The 24,904-nt window shown below is 41.4% G+C and overlaps 1 long non-coding RNA gene and 1 other non-coding gene across 2 annotated transcripts in view; one reads left to right on the forward strand and one right to left on the reverse strand.

Moving 5' to 3' along the window:
* The window catches only part of LOC129839430 (uncharacterized), a 200,586-nt gene that overhangs the window by 122,437 nt on the left and 53,245 nt on the right, over positions 1–24,904 (forward strand). The gene's annotated exons all lie outside the window — the stretch shown is intronic.
* On the reverse strand, positions 23,885–23,938 carry LOC129851661 (U7 small nuclear RNA). The gene has a single exon (XR_008759028.1). It is a non-coding gene; the product is annotated as a U7 small nuclear RNA (small nuclear RNA).

Consider the following 24,904-nt stretch of genomic DNA (forward strand, 5'->3'; position numbering starts at 1 on the left):
TTTCACCTTTATTTAACCAGGTAGGCTAGTTCAGAACAAGTTCTCATTTGCAACTGCGACCTGGCCAAGATAAAGCATAGCAGTGTGAACAGACAACAACACAGAGTTACACATGGAGTAAACAATAAACAAGTCAATAACATAGTAGAAGAAAAAAAAGAGAATCTATATAACCATTGATATTAGATTTTATACTTTCATCCATTTATGGCGCATGCATTTATTTTATCCATTTGATACACAGGTTAATTTACATAATGTGAGTCAGAGGACTAGAAATGGTGAAATACAATGAAAAACAGTATTTAAATGAATCATCACTTAATGTACTGTAAGTGAACCACACATGACAAGGCGTTGCTTCATCTGTCATGAAATGTCATTATTGATATGTTAAATGTTGTAAAATAACACTCAAGCACCACCATGTGTTGGCCCGTCCACATTACATGAAAAAACTGACTGGAGGAGAACTCCACTTTGGGATTAGGTGAGTAAGCACATTAAACCACACACATTTTTATTTGATTTATTTCACCTTTATTTAATCAGGTAGGCCAGTTGAGAACAAGTTCTCATTTACAACTGTAACCTGGCCAAGATAAAGCAAAGCAGTGCGACCAAAACAACAACACAGAGTTATAGCCCCCACTTCCACAAGCTTTGTAAAGGGACAGATTGAATGGATGCCAATGTAACATTTGACTTAATTGTTCATTTGCTGAGCATTTTGGTAAAAAACAAATGTTTATAGAGAAATAGCTAGGTTTCAAAAAATGTCTTTAATGTAAACAGAATCTACTCTTCCAATTATATTTGTTACTTTAGAGGTCATTCAGGTCAAGAATGCACCAAAGCTTCAAAAACAAAAGACAAATTAGAGAATTAAAAGTGATCAAAGGCTGCAATGAAAATGTCAGTACAGTCACATTTTGAAAGAGATGCATTTGAAAAGAATATGCTCTGTGCTCCCCTCTCCAAAAAATGTATGACTTATATACTCCTTCCGGCGCTGGAACAAACCACCAGCTATTCCCAAATTATCTTTGGTGTCCAGAGAGTCAGTAGATAGGCTACAGTGGTTTGCGACAGTGGGCGACTGAAGATGAACTATTTGAGCACCGCCATTTGTGCGATGACATCTGCTGTGCTGTAACACCACATGAATACAAATGTACCCTCCCCTCCCAGTTTCAGATGTACTGTCTCACACTGTCATTCATTGTGAGTCCTGAGCCGCAAAACCTGACAGCTGTATTTTATCCCTTGATGAGATATAATATATATACAAAAGTATGTGGACACCCCTTCAAATTAGTGCATTTGACTATTTCAGCAACACCTGTTGCTAACAGGGGTATAAAATCGAGCACACAGCCATGCACTCTTCATAGACAAATATTGGCAGTAGACTTGCCTTACTCAAGAGCTCAGTGACTTTCAATGTGGCACTGTCATAGGATGCCACCTTTCCAGCAAGTCAGTTCCTCAAATTTCTGCCCTGCTAGAGCTGCTGCGGTCAACTGTAAGTGTTGTTAATGTGAAGTGGAAACGTCTTGGAGCAACAATGGCTCAGCCGCGAAGTGGTAGGCCACACAAGCTCACAGAACTGGACCGCAGAATGCTGAAGAAGCCTAGCATGTAAAAATCGTCTGTCCTCAGTTGCAACACTCACTACCAAGTTTCAAATTGCCTCTGGAAGCAACGTCAGCACAAGAACTGTTTGTCGGGAGCTTCATGAAATGGGTATCCATGGCCGAGCAGCCACACAACCCTTATGAACTCACTCACCAAGTCAGCGTATAGATCGATGTTATTCTCTGAGGCTGCCCGGAACATTTTCCATTCCACGTGATCAAAACAATCTTGAAGTGTGAATTCCGATTGGTCAGACCAGCATTGAATGGTTCTAGTCACGGGTACATACTGTTTGAGTTTCTGCCTATAAGACGGTAGGAGCAAGATGGAGTAATGGTTAGATTTGCCGAAGGGAGGGCGAGGGAAGGCCTTGTATGCATCTCAGAAGTTAGAGTAGCAGTGATCATCAAATCAAATCAGGTTTATTTTATATAGCCCTTCGTACATCAGCTAATATCTCGAAGTGCTGTACAGAAACCCAGCCTAAAACCCCAAACAGCAAGCAATGCAGGTGTAGAAGCACGGTGGCTAGGAAAAACTCCCTAGAAAGGCCAAAACCTAGGAAGAAACCTAGAGAGGAACCAGGCTATGAGGGGTGGCCAGTCCTCTTCTGGCTCTGCCGTGATCGAGTGTCGGCATAGGCTGATAGAATTGAGGTTGCCTTGTTCTCAAATTTGCTTTGTTAAAATCCCCAGTACAATAAATGCAGCCTCATGATATATGGTTTCCAGTTTACAAAGAATCCAGTGAAGTTCCTTGAGGGTCGTCGTGGTGTCTGCTTGAGGGGGTATATACACCGCTGTGACGATAACTGACGAGAATTCTTTTGGAGATAATATGGCCAGCATTTGATTGTAAGGAATTCTAGGTCGGGTGAGCAGAAGGATTTGAGTATGTTGTTATGATTACACCATGAGTCGTTAATCATGAAGCATACACCCCCGCCCTTCCTCCTCCCAGAGAGGTATTTATCTCTGTCGGCGCGACGCATGAAGAAGCCCGGTGGCTGAACCGACACCGACAACATACCCGAGAGAGCCATGTTTCCATGAAACAGAGAATGTTACAATCTCTGATGTCTCTCTGGAAGGCAACACTTGCTCTAATTTCGACTACTTTGTTGTCAAGAGACTGGGCGTTGGCGAGTAGTATACTCGGAAGCGGGGAGCGGTGTGCACGCCTACGGAGCCTGACCAGGAGGCCACTCCGTCTGCCTCTTCTGCGACAACGTTGTTTTGGGTCGGCTTCTGGGATTAGATCCACTGTCCTGGGTGGTGATCCGAACAAGGGATCCGCTTTGGGAAAGTTGTATTCCTGGTCGTAATGTTGGTAAGTTGACGTCGCTCTTATATCCAATAGTTCTTCCCGGCTGTGTGTAATAACACTTAAGATTTTCTGGGCAAACAATATGAGAAATAATACGTTAAAAACAAAATACTGCATTGTTTCCTAAGGACCCGAAGCGAGGCGACCATCTCTGTCGGCGCCATCTTAGCCAAGCTCAGAGAGTTAGTCTGTGTTTAAAAAATCTCAGTAGATCAGTACATTTTCTTTCCAGTCACTAAATCATGATGATCAAAATTGCAGATGTTCTTTTAAAGTAGTCAAGTCTTCGATGGGCCTCTCCAATACACAGACTCTGTAGCCTACAGTTCTTCATCATTTTCGCCACTGCCAGAGAGAAGACAGGGAAGAAACCACCATTTACCTACCTCTAGTTTGCTATACATATTTATTTGGTTTACATGAAAAACTATAGAATGACAGTTTTATTGGTAATTAAATAGAATTTATTTAGAATTTATCAGAATACATTTTCCAGAAAGAGATTTACCAGCTCTGTGTATGCTAAAATGTCAATTATTACAGTTGCAAAAATAAGGAGACATTTTTAGTTTGACCATTTTTTACTTTTATATTTTTCTCAATTAATCTTCCACATTTTATTGAACAAACCAGAAATGTAAAATGTAATGAAACATTTGTTTGCTTGTTTTTATATGCTTTGCTACTGATAGCATTTCTGTAAAATGTTGATCCTGATATGTTCTAATTTAGGGGTTATGAAGCATTGTAAACCTACAGTAGGACACATTAGTGATAATAGCTAATTGTCTTTAATATAGCTAGCTCTTTACAACAACCCAACGTGTTTGTAGCCTCATAGACCAAACAAACAATAAAATGGGTAACCAGTCTATCTTTAGTTTCAGAGTTGACAGCTGTTAACGACAAAATAGGGTCGTGTTTCATCTCCAACAGGGTTCCATTTCAAGCCACGGGTGATGTCTGGTATTGACACTTAAACATTTTTCATCAGCCACAGTGTTAGGTGAATCAAGAACGCAGCTTCGTTCTAATCTCCTTTTCCCCCGAGGGTCCATTTTGTCAAGTCAGAGGACCTAACAAAAGGGTCACGGATCTCTGGGACACAAAATGTACTTCAACCTGTATATTGCAGTGATGTTTTTGTTGTATTGTGTGTCACATGTATCAGGTGCATTCTTATCTTTCTTAACAATCTTATCTCTATCGTCCTCCCCATTTCTAATAACAGGTACACCACACCACCTATTACTGTTTCCCACTGCAAGGTACTGGTATATGCAGTCAGAGTGAGACAGGTGTCACTACCTAAGGTAGAATAACATTATTCACAAACATATTACATCAGCAATATCCATAGGCGGAAATCCCAGGGGGGACGGGGGGACACGACCCCCCCATCTTGGGAAAAATATGATTTGTCCCCCCCAATATATCACTGTAAACATAACTATGTAATTTCAATAATATTAATAATACGCAATGAAAGCACTTGTGCTGTTTATAGACACTTAATAGCGCATTTAAATTTCAAAAGATTGCGACCCCCCCCCCGCCCTTTGCCTCACAATGGTTTGATCCACTGCCAGTTCTTTAGCTGGCAAGGTAATAAAGGGTTCGTATCTACTGTCCGAAAGGGACATGTACGTAACTGACGTGAGGTTAATCCAGTCAATCCATAGCAGGTCCATAGCAATGTTATTTATTTATTTTTATGTTGGCAGGGTTCACACACTAGTTGAATTTGCAGAGCTAGCGCGCAAACTAAAGCAAACATTAACTATCAAGCTAGCTAGTACCTATTCCATTTATGTGGCGTCGTCAAAGATGGAATCTTTGCTATCGTCAGTTTATTCCAAGATCAGCATGCAGCTGTAGTGCTTCGACATCCCTGTGATAAGGTTAGCAATAAACTGAAGTCCAAACTGAACAGAACAGAACTACACTCTCTTCTACCATTGTCTTAAATATATATAATGGTCTCGTTGCAAAAGATAAATTGTCGCTAGTGAACTTTTTTTATTTTATTTTATTTCACCTTTATTTAACCAGGTAGCAAAGATTATAGCAAACACACAGAAACGGAATTGGTGCTCGCTAGCTTTACAAATTCAGCTATTGTTGGAAGCCAGCCAATATGAAACAAACTATTTAAATTACATAAGGTTGCAGCATGTGTTGTGTAAATGTGTGTGCGTGCAGCTAGGCCAGCCAGCCAGCCAGGTAGAAAAATGGCAGAAAAAAGTAAGAAGACGGACATCAGAGTATTTGTCAGTACACCAAAACACATAGTAAGAACTCTAGTATCCTAATATCTCAAAGACTAGTTGATAAAATGTTCATAAGAAAGAAGTGAAATGCTAATGGAAATGTTTCACAATGATGTCATTAGGCAGAGCAGGCAACAGATGGCACACAGACAGCAGAGCTGGGGACAGATATGCAGGGACAGACTGGCAGAGACAGGGAGTCTCAGGTAAGTTTGTTGAGTCTTTGTTTGGCAACATTATGAAAGGTTCTCAATTTTTTTGACTTGTAAAATAGGGACATAATTGGAAAATGCCATGGATACCCCCACTCTCAACTTAAACTGGTGACTAAACTAAGATTTGTTTACGGCAATGGTATTGCTGTTGTGATTAATTGTGTAGTTTTGGGTACCGGTAGTTAGGAGTACGGCAAACACCTTATTTATTTTCTAGGAGACCGGCTGAGTCAGTTAGGGGGGTGAAAGGGAAAGAGCCAGGAAGAGAGACTTCAGAGGACAGTGTCACAGCCACGGCAGGACCAAGTGTCACCCTTGTTGCCAGCAGCACCAGTATAGGGGACAGTGGCACAGCATTGTCCAGTTACCACAGTGATGGCACAAAACCATATCAGCCACACCCACAATTTATAGAACCGCAAACTCTTGCCAACAGAGTGTTGACGTTTCAAGAGAGATGGTTTCGCGATTTCCCCTGGCTACATTATAATCCATCAATAAAAGGAGTGTTGTGTTTTCACTGTAGCCAAGGGTTTTCAAGCCAGCCATCTTTTGGCCAAAGAGCTGATGCTGCCTTCATTAGTGCAGGATTTAGGAACTGGAGAAAAGGCATTGAAAAATTCACAGCACATCAAAATTGCCAAACCCACCGCCACTTTGTAATTGTAACAGCACACCAGCTAAATCCAATCAGTGTCCAGTTATGTCCAGCGCGTGGGTTAAACAGCTGGATGACGCAAGGCATTGCTTGATGAAAATTGTTAGTTCGGTGCGGCATGTAGTAAGACAGGGACAAGCCTTTAGAGGCCACACGGATGACAGTGGGAATTTATACCAGATTTTGAAACTTAGGGCAGAAGAGGATGATCCCATTTTACTGAAGTGGTTAACAGAGCGTACCACAATGTACACAGGCCCCAAAGCACAGAATGAAATTCTGAACATCATGGCCAATAGTCATTCGAGGCATTGCAGCTGAGATTAGGTCTCTTCCGATTGTACAATTTTCATTAATTGTTGATGGTACTCAAGATGTCTCTGGTGCTGAACAGGAGAGTGTCTGTCTGCGTTATGTTGACCATGACCATGTCCCTCACAAGGAGTTTATTGGGCTATACAGGGTGTCGGAGACAACAGGCGAGGGCATTGCGAAAGTGCCAACTGATGTGTTGTTGAGGAAACCCGCAAACATATGCTCGGTTCTTTTGTTCAGTAGTGTGTATAGCAGTGGTTCTCAACCTTTTTGGGGTACTGGAACCCCTGCATATTTTGAGGCAAGGCAGGCAAGGTTTTGAGCAGTCCTCAGGGACCTCCACCCCTTCTATATTATATGTAAACTTACTGGAAACCTTGTGGTACTGACTACATTCATTACACTTTTTTATTTCACGGACCCCTTGCAATTAGTCCATGGACCCCTGTTTGAGAACCCCTGGTTTAATTGATATTTGTTCTTTTGTTTAGTAGTTTTCAGGACACTTACAAATGATTTATTTCATGTTATTTTATTTAAAATGGCCTACTTTGTGCGACATACTTGTCCATAGCTGCTGTTTGAAGAGTTGAGACACTGACTGAGTTGAGACACTGACTGAGTTGAGACACTGACTGAGTTGAGACACTGACTGAGTTGAGACACTGGCTGAGTTGAGACACTGGCTGAGTTGAGACACTGGCTGAGTTGAGACACTGGCTGAGTTGAGACACTGGCTGAGTTGAGACACTGGCTGAGTTGAGACACTGGCTGAGTTGAGACACTGAAGGATATTTTGTTTGATTTATTTGGGTTTTTCATTGAAGTAGTTATTTTGCTTTTAGAACTACTTATTTTAAGCTTTTTGTTCTTGCAAAGATATTGTAGACTCAGGCCAGGTGGACATATTTAATGACTATTTAAATGTATCAGAAAAAGTCCAATTAAAAAGTCAATTCAATACGGCGACCAACTTTGTGATGGTTCTCAATGGAGATTCTTTTAGATGTGATCACACCATGTTCATTGTATTTATGAAAACTACACCCATACAGTGTACAGTACCATTGTCACCTACTGACCTTTCTTGATATTGCTGGTTGTAAGTACGAATACCTGCATACATACTGGACTGGTAAGGAGCACTGCTATAACTATTATTAGTAGTAGAATTATAATGATTTAAACATTTGAACAAGTTGGGAAAACCCTTCAGTTAACTACTGTACCTATCAATTATCCAGTTGTAGGAATTATGGTTCCTCAATATACATTTAACAACGTATGCTATGTGTTACAGCACTACTTTTGGTGTCCCCCTCAGGAATTGCTCTTGAGAAAATTTAATGTAATTGTCCCCTCCAAGGTTGATCTCAGATTTTCGCCCCTGGTAATATCATTTGGTGACATTTACTATGGTAGTGTAACATGTTGGCATTCAATGTGTGACATACGCCCACTGAAAAAGGTTAACACATTTACTAAATTAAGTAATAAAGTAGGATTTTATTTAGAAAATTTGAACATGGGGCTTAATTTACATTGTGTACACGAACATCGCAGGTGTTGTCCAGCGTTGCTTGCAAATCTTGTAACACTATTGTGTCAAAGACAAGTGGCTGTGGAACATGAATAGGTGCTAAGTAGTGTTTTAGTCTAGATGCTATCAGATGGGGATCAGTATCTTTCTGTAAGAAGGCGGGGTGACTCATGGACAGCTCTAGTCTGAAACCAGAATAACCTGAATCTGAATGTCCTGGCAGAGGGCGTAAATAAAGTTGGGGCTGGGTGGCTGGGACACACATGTCATTGGGACCCATTGGAGCAAGCATGCTACACACACACACACACCATTTTGAGTGGGCAGTAACTACTCCCGTCAGAGGTTAAGGCAATTAAAATCACCATATGACTTGCTCATATTATACACAATGGCTCATATTGTTGCCATGAATTAGCATTGCTATTTGGCTGATATTCTGATTTGATACTGATTGTATGCCCATGAAACACACAGGTTCACTTACATACAGTGAATCAGAGAACTAGAAATTGTGAAATACAATGAAAATGTAGAACCATTGATATTAGATTTTATACTTTCATCCATTTATGGCACATTTATTTTATCTATATGATGCAGACAGTTTAATTTACATAAAGTGAGTCAGAGGACTAGAAATGGTGAAATACAATGGAAAACAGTATTTAAATTATTCATCACTTATTGTACTGCAAGTGAACCACACACAAGGCATTGCCTCATCTGTCATCATGAATTGTCATTATTGATATGTTAAGTCTTGTAAAGTTTTTTTATTTTTTATTTTATTTCACCTTTATTTAACCAGGTAGGCTAGTTCAGAACAAGTTCTCATTTGCAACTGCGACCTGGCCAAGATAAAGCATAGCAGTGTGAACAGACAACAACACAGAGTTACACATGGAGTAAACAATAAACAAGTCAATAACATAGTAGAAGAAAAAAAAGAGAATCTATATAACCATTGATATTAGATTTTATACTTTCATCCATTTATGGCGCATGCATTTATTTTATCCATTTGATACACAGGTTAATTTACATAAAGTGAGTCAGAGGACTAGAAATGGTGAAATACAATGAAAAACAGTATTTAAATGAATCATCACTTAATGTACTGTAAGTGAACCACACATGACAAGGCGTTGCTTCATCTGTCATGAAATGTCATTATTGATATGTTAAATGTTGTAAAATAACACTCAAGCACCACCATGTGTTGGCCCGTCCACATTACATGAAAAAACTGACTGGAGGAGAACTCCACTTTGGGATTAGGTGAGTAAGCACATTAAACCACACACATTTTTATTTGATTTATTTCACCTTTATTTAATCAGGTAGGCCAGTTGAGAACAAGTTCTCATTTACAACTGTAACCTGGCCAAGATAAAGCAAAGCAGTGCGACCAAAACAACAACACAGAGTTATAGCCCCCACTTCCACAAGCTTTGTAAAGGGACAGATTGAATGGATGCCAATGTAACATTTGATTTAATTGTTCATTTGCTGAGCATTTTGGTAAAAAACAAATGTTTATAGAGAAATAGCTAGGTTTCAAAAAATGTTTTTAATGTAAACAGAATCTACTCTTCCAATTATATTTGTTACTTTAGAGGTCATTCAGGTCAAGAATGCACCAAAGCTTCAAAACAAAAGACAAATTAGAGAATTAAAAGTGATCAAAGGCTGCAATGAAAATGTCAGTACAGTCACATTTTGAAAGAGATGCATTTGAAAAGAATATGCTCTGTGCTCCCCTCCCCAAAAATGTATGACTTATCTACTCCTTCCGGCGCTGGAAACAAACCACCAGCTATTCCCAAATTATCTTTGGTGTCCAGAGAGTCAGTAGATAGGCTACAGTGGTTTGCGACAGTGGGCGACTGAAGATGAACTATTTGAGCACCGCCATTTGTGCGATGGCATCTGCTGTGCTGTAACACCACATGAATACAAATGTACCCTCCCCTCCCAGTTTCAGATGTACTGTCTCACACTGTCATTCATTGTGAGTCCTGAGCCGCAAAACCTGACAGCTGTATTTTATCCCTTGATGAGATATAATATATATACAAAAGTATGTGGACACCCCTTCAAATTAGTGCATTTGACTATTTCAGCAACACCTGTTGCTGACAGGGGTATAAAATCGAGCACACAGCCATGCACTCTTCATAGACAAATATTGGCAGTAGACTTGCCTTACTCAAGAGCTCAGTGACTTTCAATGTGGCACTGTCATAGGATGCCACCTTTCCAGCAAGTCAGTTCCTCAAATTTCTGCCCTGCTAGAGCTGCTGCGGTCAACTGTAAGTGTTGTTAATGTGAAGTGGAAACGTCTTGGAGCAACAATGGCTCAGCCGCGAAGTGGTAGGCCACACAAGCTCACAGAACTGGACCGCAGAATGCTGAAGAAGCCTAGCATGTAAAAATCATCTGTCCTCAGTTGCAACACTCACTCCAAGTTTCAAATTGCCTCTGGAAGCAATGTCAGCACAAGAACTGTTTGTCGGGAGCTTCATGAAATGGGTATCCTTGGCCGAGCAGCCACACAACCCTTATGAACTCACTCACCAAGTCAGCGTATAGATCGATGTTATTCTCTGAGGCTGCCCGGAACATTTTCCATTCCACGTGATCAAAACAATCTTGAAGTGTGAATTCCGATTGGTCAGACCAGCATTGAATGGTTCTAGTCACGGGTACATACTGTTTGAGTTTCTGCCTATAAGACGGTAGGAGCAAGATGGAGTAATGGTTAGATTTGCCGAAGGGAGGGCGAGGGAAGGCCTTGTATGCATCTCAGAAGTTAGAGTAGCAGTGATCATCAAATCAAATCAGGTTTATTTTATATAGCCCTTCGTACATCAGCTAATATCTCGAAGTGCTGTACAGAAACCCAGCCTAAAACCCCAAACAGCAAGCAATGCAGGTGTAGAAGCACGGTGGCTAGGAAAAACTCCCTAGAAAGGCCAAAACCTAGGAAGAAACCTAGAGAGGAACCAGGCTATGAGGGGTGGCCAGTCCTCTTCTGGCTCTGCCGTGATCGAGTGTCGGCATAGGCTGATAGAATTGAGGTTGCCTTGTTCTCAAATTTGCTTTGTTAAAATCCCCAGTACAATAAATGCAGCCTCATGATATATGGTTTCCAGTTTACAAAGAATCCAGTGAAGTTCCTTGAGGGTCGTCGTGGTGTCTGCTTGAGGGGGTATATACACCGCTGTGACGATAACTGACAAGAATTCTTTTGGAGATAATATGGCCAGCATTTGATTGTAAGGAATTCTAGGTCGGGTGAGCAGAAGGACTTGAGTTCCTGTATGTTGTTATGATTACACCATGAGTCGTTAATCATGAAGCATACACCCCCGCCCTTCCTCCTCCCAGAGAGGTATTTATCTCTGTCGGCGCGACGCATGAAGAAGCCCGGTGGCTGAACCGACACCGACAACATACCCGAGAGAGCCATGTTTCCATGAAACAGAGAATGTTACAATCTCTGATGTCTCTCTGGAAGGCAACACTTGCTCTAATTTCGACTACTTTGTTGTCAAGAGACTGGGCGTTGGCGAGTAGTATACTCGGAAGCGGGGAGCGGTGTGCACGCCTACGGAGCCTGACCAGGAGGCCACTCCGTCTGCCTCTTCTGCGACAACGTTGTTTTGGGTCGGCTTCTGGGATTAGATCCACTGTCCTGGGTGGTGATCCGAACAAGGGATCCGCTTTGGGAAAGTTGTATTCCTGGTCGTAATGTTGGTAAGTTGACGTCGCTCTTATATCCAATAGTTCTTCCCGGCTGTGTGTAATAACACTTAAGATTTTCTGGGCAAACAATATGAGAAATAATACGTTAAAAACAAAATACTGCATTGTTTCCTAAGGACCCGAAGCGAGGCGACCATCTCTGTCGGCGCCATCTTAGCCAAGCTCAGAGAGTTAGTCTGTGTTTAAAAAATCTCAGTAGATCAGTACATTTTCTTTCCAGTCACTAAATCATGATGATCAAAATTGCAGATGTTCTTTTAAAGTAGTCAAGCCTTCGATGGGCCTCTCCAATACACAGACTCTGTAGCCTACAGTTCTTCATCATTTTCGCCACTGCCAGAGAGAAGACAGGGAAGAAACCACCATTTACCTACCTCTAGGTTGCTATACATATTTATTTGGTTTACATGAAAAACTATAGAATGACAGTTTTATTGGTAATTAAATAGAATTTATTTAGAATTTATCAGAATACATTTTCCAGAAAGAGATTTACCAGCTCTGTGTATGCTAAAATGTCAATTATTACAGTTGCAAAAATAAGGAGACATTTTTAGTTTGACCATATTTTACTTTTATATTTTTTTCAATTAATCTTCCACATTTTATTGAACGAACCAGAAATGTAAAATGTAATGAAACATTTGTTTGATTGTTTTTATATGCTTTGCTACTGATAGCATTTCTGTAAAATGTTGATCCTGTTATGTTCTAATAAAGGTGTTATGAAACATTGTAAACCTACAGTAGGACACATTAGTGATAATAGCTAATTGTCTTTAATATAGCTAGCTCTTTACAACGACCCAAAGTGTTTGTAGCCTCATAGACCAAACAAACAATAAAATGAATACCAGTCTATCTTTAGTTTCAGAGTTGACAGCTGTTAACGACAAAATAGGGTCATGTTTCACCTCCAATAGGGTTCCATTTCAAGCCACGGGTGATGTCTGGTATTGACACTTAAACATTTTTCATCAGGCACAGTGTTAGGTGAATCAAGAACGCAGCTTCGTTCTAATCTCCTTTTCCCCTGAGGGTCCATTTTGTCAAGTCAGAGGACCTAACAAAAGGGTCACGGATCTCTGGGACACAAAATGTACTTCAACCTGTATATTGCAGTGATGTTTTTGTTGTATTGTGTGTCACACGTATCAGGTGCATTCTTATCTTTCTTAACAATCTTATCTCTATCGTCCTCCCCATTTCTAATAACAGGTACACCACACCACCTAGTACTGTTTCCCACTGCAAGGTACTGGTATATGCAGTCATAGTGAGACAGGTGTCACTACCTAAGGTAGAATAACATTATTCACAAACATATTACATCAGCAATATCATTCGTTGACATTTACTATGGTAGTGTAACATGTTGGCATTCAATGTGTGACATACGCCCACTGAAAAAGGTTAACACATTTACTAAATTAAGTAATAAAGTAGGATTTTATTTAGAAAATTTGAACATGGGGCTTAATTTACATTGTGTACACGAACATCACAGGTGTTGTCCAGCGTTGCTTGCAAATCTTGTAACACTATTGTGTCAAAGACAAGTGGCTGTGGAACATGAATAGGTGCTAAGTAGTGTTTTAGTCTAGATGCTATCAGGTGGGGATCAGTATCTTTCTGTAAGAAGGCGGGGTGACTCATGGACAGCTCTAGTCTGAAACCAGAATAACCTGAATCTGAATGTCCTGGCAGAGGGCGTAAATAAAGTTGGGGCAGGGTGGCTGGGACACGCATGTCATTTGGAACCATTATAGCAAGCATGCTACACACACACACACACACACACACACACACACACACACACACACACACACACACACACACACACACACACACACACACACACACACACACACACACACACACACACACACACACATTTTTGAGTGGGCAGTAACTACTCCTGTCAGAGGTTAAGGAAATTAAAATCTCCATATGACTTGTTCATATTATACACCATGACTCCTACTGTTGCCATGAATTAGCGTCGCTATTTGGCTGATATTTTGACTTTACTGATTGTATGCCCATGATACACACAGGTTAACTTAGTGAATAAGAGAACTACAAATTGTGAAATACAATGAAATGCATAAATGAAATGCAATGAAATGCATAAACATTGCTATTAGATTTGATACTTTCATCCATTTATTTTATCCATTTGATACACACAGGTTAATTTACATAAAGTGAGTCAGAGGACTAGAAATGGTGAAACACAATGAAAAACAGTATTTAAATGAATCATCACTTAATGTACTGTAAGTGAACCACACACGACCATGAAATGTCATTATTGATATGTGAAGTCTTGTAAAGTAACACTCAAGCACCACCATGTGTTGGCCCGTCCACATTACATGAAAAAAACTGACTCAGAGGAAAACTCAGTTTTGGGATTAGTTGAGTAAGCGCATTAAGCCACACATATTTTTTATTCAGTTTTATTTATTTAACCTTTATTTAACCAGGTAGGCCAGTTGAGAACAAGTTCTCATTTACAACTGCAATCTGGCCACGATAAAGCAAAGCAGTGCGACAAAAACAACAACACAGAGTTACACATGGGATTAACAAACGTACAGTCAATAACACAATAGAAAAATCTGTATACAGTGTGTGCAAATGAAGTAAGGAGGTAAGGCGAACTCCGCTTTGGGATTAGGTGAGTAAGTACATTAAGCAACACACATTTTACAACATCCATTTACCCTCTATTGTGTGTACTTTGTGTTTTGCTTCATAATGATGAAACTTGGGAAATTACTATTGTCAGTTCATTGTCTAATGTAGAGGAAGTGTTGGGTCACATAAAGTCATTTGAGGAAGCTCATCTTGTCATCTTGTCATCAAAACTTGCAGACCTCAAGTGACATTTTGCCCTTGGGAACATGTATAGCCCCCACTTCCACAAGCTTTGCAAAGGGAGAGATTGAATGGACGCCAGTGTAACATTTGACTTAATTGTTCATTTGCTAATTATTTTGGTTAAAAACAAATGTTTATAGAGAAATAGCTAGGTTTCAAACATTTTCAAACAAACGTACAGTCAATAACACAATAGAAAACTCTGCATACAGTGTGTGCGAATGAAGTAAGGAGGTAAGGCAATAAATAGGCCATTGTGGCGAAGAAATTACAATTTAGCAATTAACATTGGAGTGATAGATGTGCAGATGAGGATTTGCAAGTAGAAATACTGGTGTGCAAAAGAACAGAAAAATAAAAACAAATGTGGGGATGAGGCAGGTAGTTGGTTGGATGGGCTATTTATAGATGGGCTGTGTACAGCTGCAGCGATCGGTAAGTTGCTCTGACAGCTGATGCTTAAAGTTAGTGAGGGAGATATAAGTCTCCTTCTTCAGTGATTTTTGCAATTCGTTCCAGTCATTGGTAGCAGAGAACTGTAAGGAAAGGCAGCCAAATGAGGTGTTGGGGATGACCAGTGAAATATACCTGCTGGAGCGCATGCTACGGGTGGGTGTTGCTATGGTGACCAGTGAGCTGAGATAAGTCTGAGCTTTACCTAGCAAAGACTTATAGATGACCAGGAGCCAGTGGGTTTGGCAACGAATATATAGCGAGGACCAGCCAACGAGAGCATACAGGTCGCAGTGGTGGGTGGTATATGGGGCTTTGGTGACAAAACGGATGGCACTGTGATAGACTGCATCCAATTTGCTGAGTAGAGTGTTGGAATCTATTTTGTAAATCACATCGCCGAAGTCAAGGATCGGTAGGATAGTCAGTTTTACGAGGCTTTGTTGCAAAATAGGAAGCCGATTCTAGATTTAATTTTGGATTGGAGATGCTAATCATGAGTCTGGAAGGAGAGTTTACAGTCTAGCCAGACACCTAGGTATTTATAGTTGTCCACATATCCTAAGTCAGAACCGTCAAGAGTAGTGATGCTAGTCGGGCGGGCGGGTGCGGGCAGCGATCGGTTGAAGAGCATGTATTTTGTTTTTCTAGCATTAAAGAGCAGTTGGAGGCCACCCTCTATTGTGTGAACTTTGTGTTTTGCTTCATAATGATGAAACTTGGGAAAGCACTATTGTCAGTTCATTGTCTAATGTAGAGGAAGTGTTGGGTCACAGAAAGAACATTTGAGGAAGTGAATCTTGCATCTTGTCATCAAAACTTGCAGACCTCAAGTGACATTTTGCCCTTGGGAACATGCATAGCCGAGGGAGAGATTGAATGGACGCCAGTGTAACATTTGATTTAATTGTTTGTTTGCTAATTATTTTGGTTCAAAGCAAATGTTTATAGAGAAATATCTAGGTTTCAACAAAAAAAATGATGTAAACAGAATCTACTCTTCCAATGATATTTGTTAATTTAGAGGTCATTCAGGTCAACAACGCACCAAAGCTTCAAAAACAAAAGACAAATTTGAGAATTAAAAGTCATGAAAGGCTACAATGAAAATGTCAGTACAGTCACATTTTGAAACAGATGCATTTGAAAAGAATATGCTCTGTGCTCCCCTCCCAAAAATGTATGACTTATCTACTCCTTCCGGCGCTGGAAACAATCCACCAGCTATTCCCAAAATATCGTTGGTGTCCAGAGAGTCAGTAGATAGGCTACAGTGGTTTGCGCCAGTGGGCGACTGAAGATGAACTACATGAGCACGGCCATTTGTCATCTGCTGTGCTGTAACACCACATGAATTCAAATGTACCCTCCCCTCCCAGTTTCCAATGTACTGTCTCACACTGTCACTCAGGGTTAGTCCTGAGGCGCAAAATCTGACTGCTGTATTTTATCCCTTGATGAGACACACTACATATACAAAAGAGTATGTGGACACCCCTTCAAATTTGTGGATTTGGCTATTTCAGCCACACCTGTTGCTGACAGGTGCATATAAACGAGCACACAGCCATGCAATCTCCATAGACAAATATTGGTAGTAGAATGGCTTTACTGAAGAGCTCAGTGACTTTCAATGTGGCACAGTCATAGGATGGCACCTTTCCAGCAAGTCAGTTACTCAGATTTCTGCCCTGCTAGAGCTGCTGCGGTCAACTGTAAGCGTTGTTATTGTGAAGTGGAAACATCTAGGAGCCACAATGGGTCAGCCGCGAAGTGGTAGGCCACACAAGCTCACAGAACTGAACCGCAGAATGCTGAAGCGCGTAGCGAGTAAAAGTCGTCTGTCCTCAGTTGCAACAATCAATCAATCAATCAAGTTTATTTTATATAGCCCTTCGTACATCAGCTAATATCTCGAAGTGCTGTACAGAAACCCAGCCTAAAACCCCAAACAGCTAGTAATGCAGGTGTAGAAGCACGGTGGCTAGGAAAAACTCCCTAGAAAGGCCAAAACCTAGGAAGAAACCTAGAGAGGAACCAGGCTATGAGGGGTGGCCAGTCCTCTTCTGGCTGTGCCGGGTGGAGATTATAACAGAACTATGCCAAGATCTTCAAAAATGTTCATAAGTGACAAGCATGGTCAAATAATAATCATGAATAATTTTCACTTGGCTTTTCATAGCCGATCATTAAGAGTTGAAAAACAACAGGTCTGGGACAGGTGGCGGTTCCATAACCGCAGGCAGAACAGCTGAAACCGGAACAGCAGCAAGGCCAGGCGGACTGGGGACAGCAAGGAGCCACCACGCCCGGCAGTCCCGACGTATGGTCCCAGGGCTCAGGTCCTCCGAGAGAAAGAAAGAGAGAAGGAGAAAATTAGAGAGAGCCAAGATTTTCAAAATGTTCATAAATGACAAGCATGGTCAAATAATAATCAGGAATAAATCTCAGTTGGCTTTTCATAGCCGATCATTAAGAGTTGAAAACAGCAGGTCTGGGACAGGTAGGGATTCCGTAACCGCAGGCAGAACAGTTGAAACTGGAATAGCAGCAAGGCCAGGCGGACTGGGGACAGCAAGGAGTCATCATGCCCGGTAGTCCTGTCGTATGGTCCTAGGGCTCAGGTTCTCAGAGAGAGAGAAAGAAAGAGAGAACGAGAGAATTAGAGAGAGCATACTTAAATTCACACAGGACACTGGATAAGACAGGAGAAATACTCCAGGTATAACCAACTGACCCTAGCCCCCCGACACAAACTACTGCAGCATAAATACTGGAGGCTGAGACAGGAGCGGTCAGGAGACACTGTGGCCCCATCCGAAGATACCCCCGGACAGGGCCAAATAGGAAGGATATAACCCCACCCACTCTGCCAAAGCACAGCCCCCGCACCACTAGAGGGATATCTTCAACCACCAACTTATAATCCTGAGACAAGGCCGAGTATAGCCAACAAAGATCTCCACCACAGCACAAACCAAGGGGGGGGCGCCAAACCAGACAGGAAGATCACGTCAGTAACTCAACCCACTCAAGTGACGCACCCCTCCCAAGGACGGCATGAAAGAGCACCAGTAAGCCAGTGACTCAGCCCCTGTAATAGGGTTAGAGGCAGAGAATCCCAGTGGAGAGAGGGGAACCGGCCAGGCAGAGACAGCAAGGGTGGTTCGTTGCTCCAGAGCCTTTCCGTTCACCTTCACAATCCTGGACCAGACTACAATCAATCATATGACCTACTGAAGAGATAAGTCTTCAGTAAAGACTTAAAGGTTGAGACCGAGTCTGCGTCTCTCACATGGGTAGGCAGACTGTTCCATAAAAATGGAGATCTATAGGAGAAAGCCCTGCCTCCCGCTGTTTGCTTAGAAATTCTAGGGACAATTAGGAGGCCTGCGTCTTGTGACCGTAGCGTACGTATTGGTATGTACGGCAGGACCAACTCGGAAAGATAGCTAGGAGCAAGCCCATGTAACGCTTTATAGGTTAACAGTAAAACCTTGAAATCAGCCCTTGCCTTAACAGGAAGCCAGTGTAGGGAAGCTAGCACTGGAGTAATATGATCAAATTTCGTGGTTCTAGTCAGGATTCTAGCAGCCGTATTTAGCACTAACTGAAGTTTATTTAGTGCTTTATCCGGGTAGCCGGAAAGTAGAGCATTACAGTAGTCTAACCTAGAAGTAACAAATGCATGGATTAATTTTTCTGCATCATTTTTGGCAGAACATTTCTGATTTTTGCAATGTTACGTAGATGGAAAAAAGCTGTCCTTGAAACAGTCTTGATATGTTCGTCAAAAGAGAGATCAGGGTCAAGAGTAACGCCGAGGTCCTTCACAGTTTTATTTGAGACGACTTTACAACCATCAAGATGAATTGTCAGATTTAACAGAAGATCTCTTTGTTTCTTGGGACCTAGAACAAGCATCTCTGTTTTGTCCGAGTTTAAAAGTAGAAAGTTTTCAGCCATCCACTTCCTTATGTCTGAAACACAGGCTTCTAGCGAGGGCAATTTTGGGGCTTCACCATGTTTCATTGAAATGTACAGCTGTGTGTCATCCGCATAGCAGTGAAAGTTAACATTATGTTTTCGAATAACATCCCCAAGAGGTAAAATATATAGTGAAAACAATAGTGGTCCTAAAACGGAACCTTGAGGAACACCGAAATGCATAGTTGATTTGTCAGAGGACAAACCATTCACAGAGACAAACTGATATCTTTCCGACAGGTAAGATCTAAACCAGGCCAGAACTGGTCCGTGTAGACCAATTTGGGTTTCCAGTCTCTCCAAAAGAATGTGGTGATCGATGGTGTCAAAGGCAGCACTAAGGTCTAGTAGCACGATGACAGATGCAGAGCCTCGGTCTGACGCCATTAAAAGGTCATTTACCACCTTCACAAGTGCAGTCTCAGGGCTATGATGGGGTCTAAAACCAGACTGAAGCATTTCGTATACATTGTTTGTCTTCAGAAAGGCAGTGAGTTGCTGCGCAACAGCTTTTTCTAAAATTTTTGAGAGGAATGGAAGATTCGATATAGGCCGATAGTTTTTTATATTTTCCGGGTCAAGGTTTGGCTTTTTCAAGAGAGGCTTTATCACTGCCACTTTTAGTGAGTTTTGTACACATCCGGTGGATAGAGAGCTGTTTATTATGTTCAACATAGGAGGGCCAAGCACAGGAAGCAGCTCTTCCAGCAGTTTAGTAGGAATAGGATCCAGTATGCAGCTTGAAGGTTTAGAGGCCATGATTATTTTCAGTACTAAAACACTTAAGTGTCTCTCCCGATCCCAGGCCCTGGCAGAGCTGTGCAGATCCAGGACAGCTAAGCCCTGGAGGAATACGCAGATTCAAAGAGGAGTCCGTAATTTGCTTTCTAATGGTCATGATCTTTTCCTCAAAGAAGTTCATGAATTTATTACTGCTGAAGTGAATGCCATCCTCTCTTGGGGAATGCTGCTTTTTAGTTAGCTTTGCAACAGTATCAAAAATACATTTTGGGTTGTTCTTATTTTCCTCGATTGAGGTGGAAAAGTAGGATGATCGAGCAGCAGTGAGGGCTCTTCGGTACTGCACGGTACTGTCTTTCCAAGCTAGTCGGAAGACTTCCAGTTTGGTATGGTGCCATTTCCGTTCCAATTTCCTGGAAGCTTACTTCAAAGCTCGGGTATTTTCTGTATACCAGGGAGCTAGTTTCTTATGACAAATGTTTTTCGTTTTTAGGGGTGCAACTGCATCTAGGGTATTGCGCAAGGTTAAATTGAGTTCCTCAGTTAAGTGGTTAACTGATTTTTGTCCTCCGACGTCCTTGGGTAGGCAGAAGGAGTCTGGAAGGGCATCAAGGAATTTTTGTGTTGTCTGAGAATTTATAGCACGACTTTTAAAGCTCCTTGGTTGGGGTCTGAGCAGATTATTTGTTGCGATTGCAAACGTAATAAAATGGTGGTCCGATAGTCCAGGATTATGTGGAAAAACATTAAGATCTACAACATTTATTCCATGGGACAAAACTAGGTCCAGAGTATGACTGTGGCAGTGAGTAGGTCCAGAGACATGTTGGACAAAACCCACTGAGTCGATGATGGCTCCGAAAGACTTTTGGAGTGGGTCTGTGGACTTCTCCATATGAATATTAAAATCACCAAAAATTAGAATATGATCTGCTATGACTACAAGGTCTGATAGGAATTCAGGGAACTCAGAGAGGAACGCTGTATATGGCCCAGGAGGCCTGTAAACAGTAGCTATAAAAAGTGATTGAGTAGGCTGCATAGATTTCATGACTAGAAGCTCAAAAGACGAAAACGCCATTTTTTTTTTTTGTAAATTGAAATTTGCTATCGTAAATGTTAGCAACACCTCCGCCTTTGCGGGATGCACGGGGGATATGGTCACTAGTGTAACCAGGAGGTGAGGCCTCATTTAACACAGTAAATTCATCGGGCTTAAGCCATGTTTCAGTCAGGCCAATCACATCAAGTTTATGATCAGTGATTAGTTCATTGACTATGACTGCCTTTGAAGTGAGGGATCTAACATTAAGTAACCCTATTTTGAGATGTGAGGTATCATGATCTCTTTCAATAATAGCAGGAATGGAGGAGGTCTTTATCCTAATAAGATTGCTAAGGCGAACACCGCCATGTTTAGTTTTGCCCAACCTAGGTCGAGGCACAGACACAGTCTCAATGGGTATGGCTGAGCTGACTACACTGACTGTGCTATTGGCAGACTCCACTAATCTGGCAGGTTGGCTAACAGCCTGCTGCCTGGCCTGCACCCTATTTCATTGTGGGGCTAAAGGAGTTAGAGCCCTATCTATGTTGGTAGATAAGATGAGAGCACCCCTCCAGCTAGGATGGAGTCCGTCACTCCTCAGCAGGTCAGGCTTGGTCCTGTTTGTGGGTGAGTCCCAGAAAGAGGGCCAATTATCTACAAATTCTATCTTTTGGGAGGGGCAGAAAACAGTTTTCAACCAGCGATTGAGTGCTGAGACTCTGCTGTAGAGCTCGTCACTCCCCCTAACTGGGAGGGGGCCAGAGACAATTACTCGATGCCGACACATCTTTCTAGCTGATTTACACGCTGAAGCTATGTTGCACTTGGTGACCTCTGACTGTTTCATCCTAACATCGTTGGTGCCGACGTGGATAACAATATCGCTATACTCTCTACCTCTCTGCCTCTGCCTCTGGAAGCAACGTCAGCACAAGAACTGTTCATCGGGAGCTTCATGAAATGGGTTACCATGGCCGAGCAAGCTTAAGATCCCCATGTGCAATGCCAAGCATCGGTAGGAGTGGTGTAAAGCTCGCTACCTTGGTCTCTGGAGCAGTGGAAAAACGTTCTCTGGAGTGATGAATGACCCTTCACAATCTGTCAGTCTGATTGGCGAATATGGGTTTGACGGATGCCAGGAGAATGCTACTTGCCGCAATGTATATTGCCAACTGTAAAGTTTGGTGGAGGAGGAATAATGGTCTGGGGCTGTTTTTCTCGGTTCGGGCTAGGCCCGTTAGTTCCAGTGAAGGGAAATCTTAATGCTACAGCATACAATGATATTCCAGACGATTCTATGCTTCCAACTTTCAGCATGACAAGGCCTCCAATGCACAAAGCCAGGTCCATACAGAAATGGTTTGTCGAGATTGGTGTGGAAAAATTTGACTGGGCTAAACAGAGCTCTGACCTCAACCCCATCGAACACCTTTGGGTTGAATTGGAACACCAACTGCGAGCCAGGCCTAATCGCCCAACATCAGTGCCTGACCTCACTAATGCTCTTGTGGCTGTAGTGGAATGTCTTCCCACAAGAGTGGGGGCTTTTATAGCAGCAAAGGGGGGTTATAGTAGCAAAGAATGTCCATCATTTTGGAATGAGATGTTTGACGAGCTGTGTCCACATACTTTTGGTCATGCAGTGTATATCACCCCTAAATGACATTGTTGCCCCTGTGATGCCATTGCCATTCGTAATGCACACAGTTTGCCAATACTACAAAATGAACTTGGACTCAGGGTTTTCAATTATTGTAGAGCTTGAAATGAAATATGAATCACTCATATTGAGACATATATAATGTTAAATGCATAAACATCCCAGCACCTTAGTTATGAATCTGTCAAAAATAAACAGTCATGTTTCACGAGGAAACACAACGACGGGGTTTACCGAAAAAAGATAATTAAAGCACAGTGTGTAACTTGTCAGCATAGATACCTTGTCACTTGCAGCTCCGGCAAAGTAAAAGAGGCAACAATGTGATTCTCGCTCTATAGTGTCCTTCCAATATCTTGCTGACGATAAAGTGCTGAATGAACAATAAACCAAATAACACTTACTAAGAAATATGTTGTTTACTAAGGGGGATAACATTAGCTTAGAGCATGAGCCTATTGTCACCCCTACTCTGCCCCCCTTGAAAGTATTAGCTTGCAGTGTATTGATCGAGATAATCCATTTTTTTTTAAAGCAGGATGTCTTAATACTGTACGCCATTAATATTGCATTAAGCCCCAGGGTTTACAGTTCCTCCAGTTCACCCATATGGTCTTTGGGAGCTGCTGCTTTCTGTCTTGAGTGGGTACCATAAGTTACAATGGTGGTTTCTTGACATGAGCATTGTGCATCCCAAAAGGGACCCTATTCCCTGTATAGTGCACTACTTTTAAACAGAGCATGGGAATATTTAGTGTACTAAATAGGGAAAAGGGTGCCATTTGGGAAGTACCCTCACTATAAAAAGTAGGAAAGAATGATCCCACACCGGCATTTTATAGTCAGCTTGATCACCCTAGACCAGGGGTGTCAAACTCATTCCACGGAGGGCCGAGTGTCTGCAGGTTTTTGGTTTTTCCTTTCAATAAAGCCCTAGACAACCAGGTGTGGGGAGTTCCTAACTAATTAGTGATGTTAATTCATCAATAAAGTACAAGGGAGGAGCGAAAACCCGCAGACACTCGGCCCCCCGTGGAATGAGTTTGACACCTGTGCCCTAGACGTTCACATAAAGCCAGCAATTCATGGATTCATGGAGATTAAACACACCTAGATTGCCTACCAATAATGAAAACTTTGGCTAACTAATCAATATTATGAAGAGATCTGTGAGAGCCTGCCCACATGAAAACATATTATAGTATACTATGGTATAAATGCTGTTGTATTACTAAGTTTATATACTGTAATATTCACTGTAGTGTTTTTGTGGACTTCACTGTAGTATTCACGAGTTTTTGCACAAAAACACATGGCTGTAGTATACTGTAGTATTTACTATAGTGTTTTTGTTTTATTATCTTTGACATAGACGTGTGGGCTTTCTCCTTGAGGAAACCTACTGGACAAATATTAAAATAGCACCTTTTCCATGACTTTTAAGTAGGAAGGACTGGGGTTTGAATGGATAGGTTCAGAGTTTATACTCTTTTCTATAACCTGTGGCAAACGCAATATACAGTATGGTCTATCACAATCTAAACACAGTACATGTGTTCAATACAAAGGTTGGTTAGCTCATAGATTTGTAGACTTTCCATTGGTGCACAGAACACAATCCACAATAGAAATAAAGGTGAATACAATGGAGGAACACAACTGTTATGGGTGGATTCAGAAAGTATTCACACCCCTTGAATTTTTCAAGATGTTGTTGTGTTACTGCCTGAATTTAAAATGGATTAAATTGAGATTTTTTTTGTCACTCGCCTACACGCAATACCCCATAATGTCAAAGTAGAATAATGTTTTTCACAATTATTACACATTTATTTAAAACGAAAAGCTGAAATGTCAGGCGTCAGTAAGTATTCAACCCCTTTGCTATGACCAGCCTAAATAAGTTCAGGAGTAAACATTCACATAATAAGTTGCATGGGCTCACTCTATGTGCAATGATAGTTTTTAACATGATTTTTATAAGGACTACTTCATCTCTGTACCCCACACATACAATTATTTGTAAGATCCCTCAGTTGAGCAGAGCATTTTTAACCGCTTCGACCACAAAGACCAGGGAGGTTTTCCAATGCCTTGCAAAGAAGGGAACCTATTGGAAGTTAGGTAATAATTTAAAAAGCAGACACTAAATATCCCTTTGAGTACAGCGAAGTTATGAATTACACTTTGGATGGTGTATCAATACACCCAGTCACTACAAAGATATAGGCGCGTCCTTCCTTTTGTGCAGTAGTATTTACTGATTGCCGGAAACAGTCAACACAATTGCACATATTTCTCTTCTGATGAAAACAATTTGCTAATATTCTGTGAACAAAACACTTAATGGTGGATTTTGTATTCACTGATGACATTTGTATGTCATGTTTTGCGAA

The sequence above is a fragment of the Salvelinus fontinalis genome, chromosome 3 (assembly GCF_029448725.1).
Source record: "Salvelinus fontinalis isolate EN_2023a chromosome 3, ASM2944872v1, whole genome shotgun sequence".
Classification (NCBI taxonomy): domain Eukaryota; kingdom Metazoa; phylum Chordata; class Actinopteri; order Salmoniformes; family Salmonidae; genus Salvelinus; species Salvelinus fontinalis.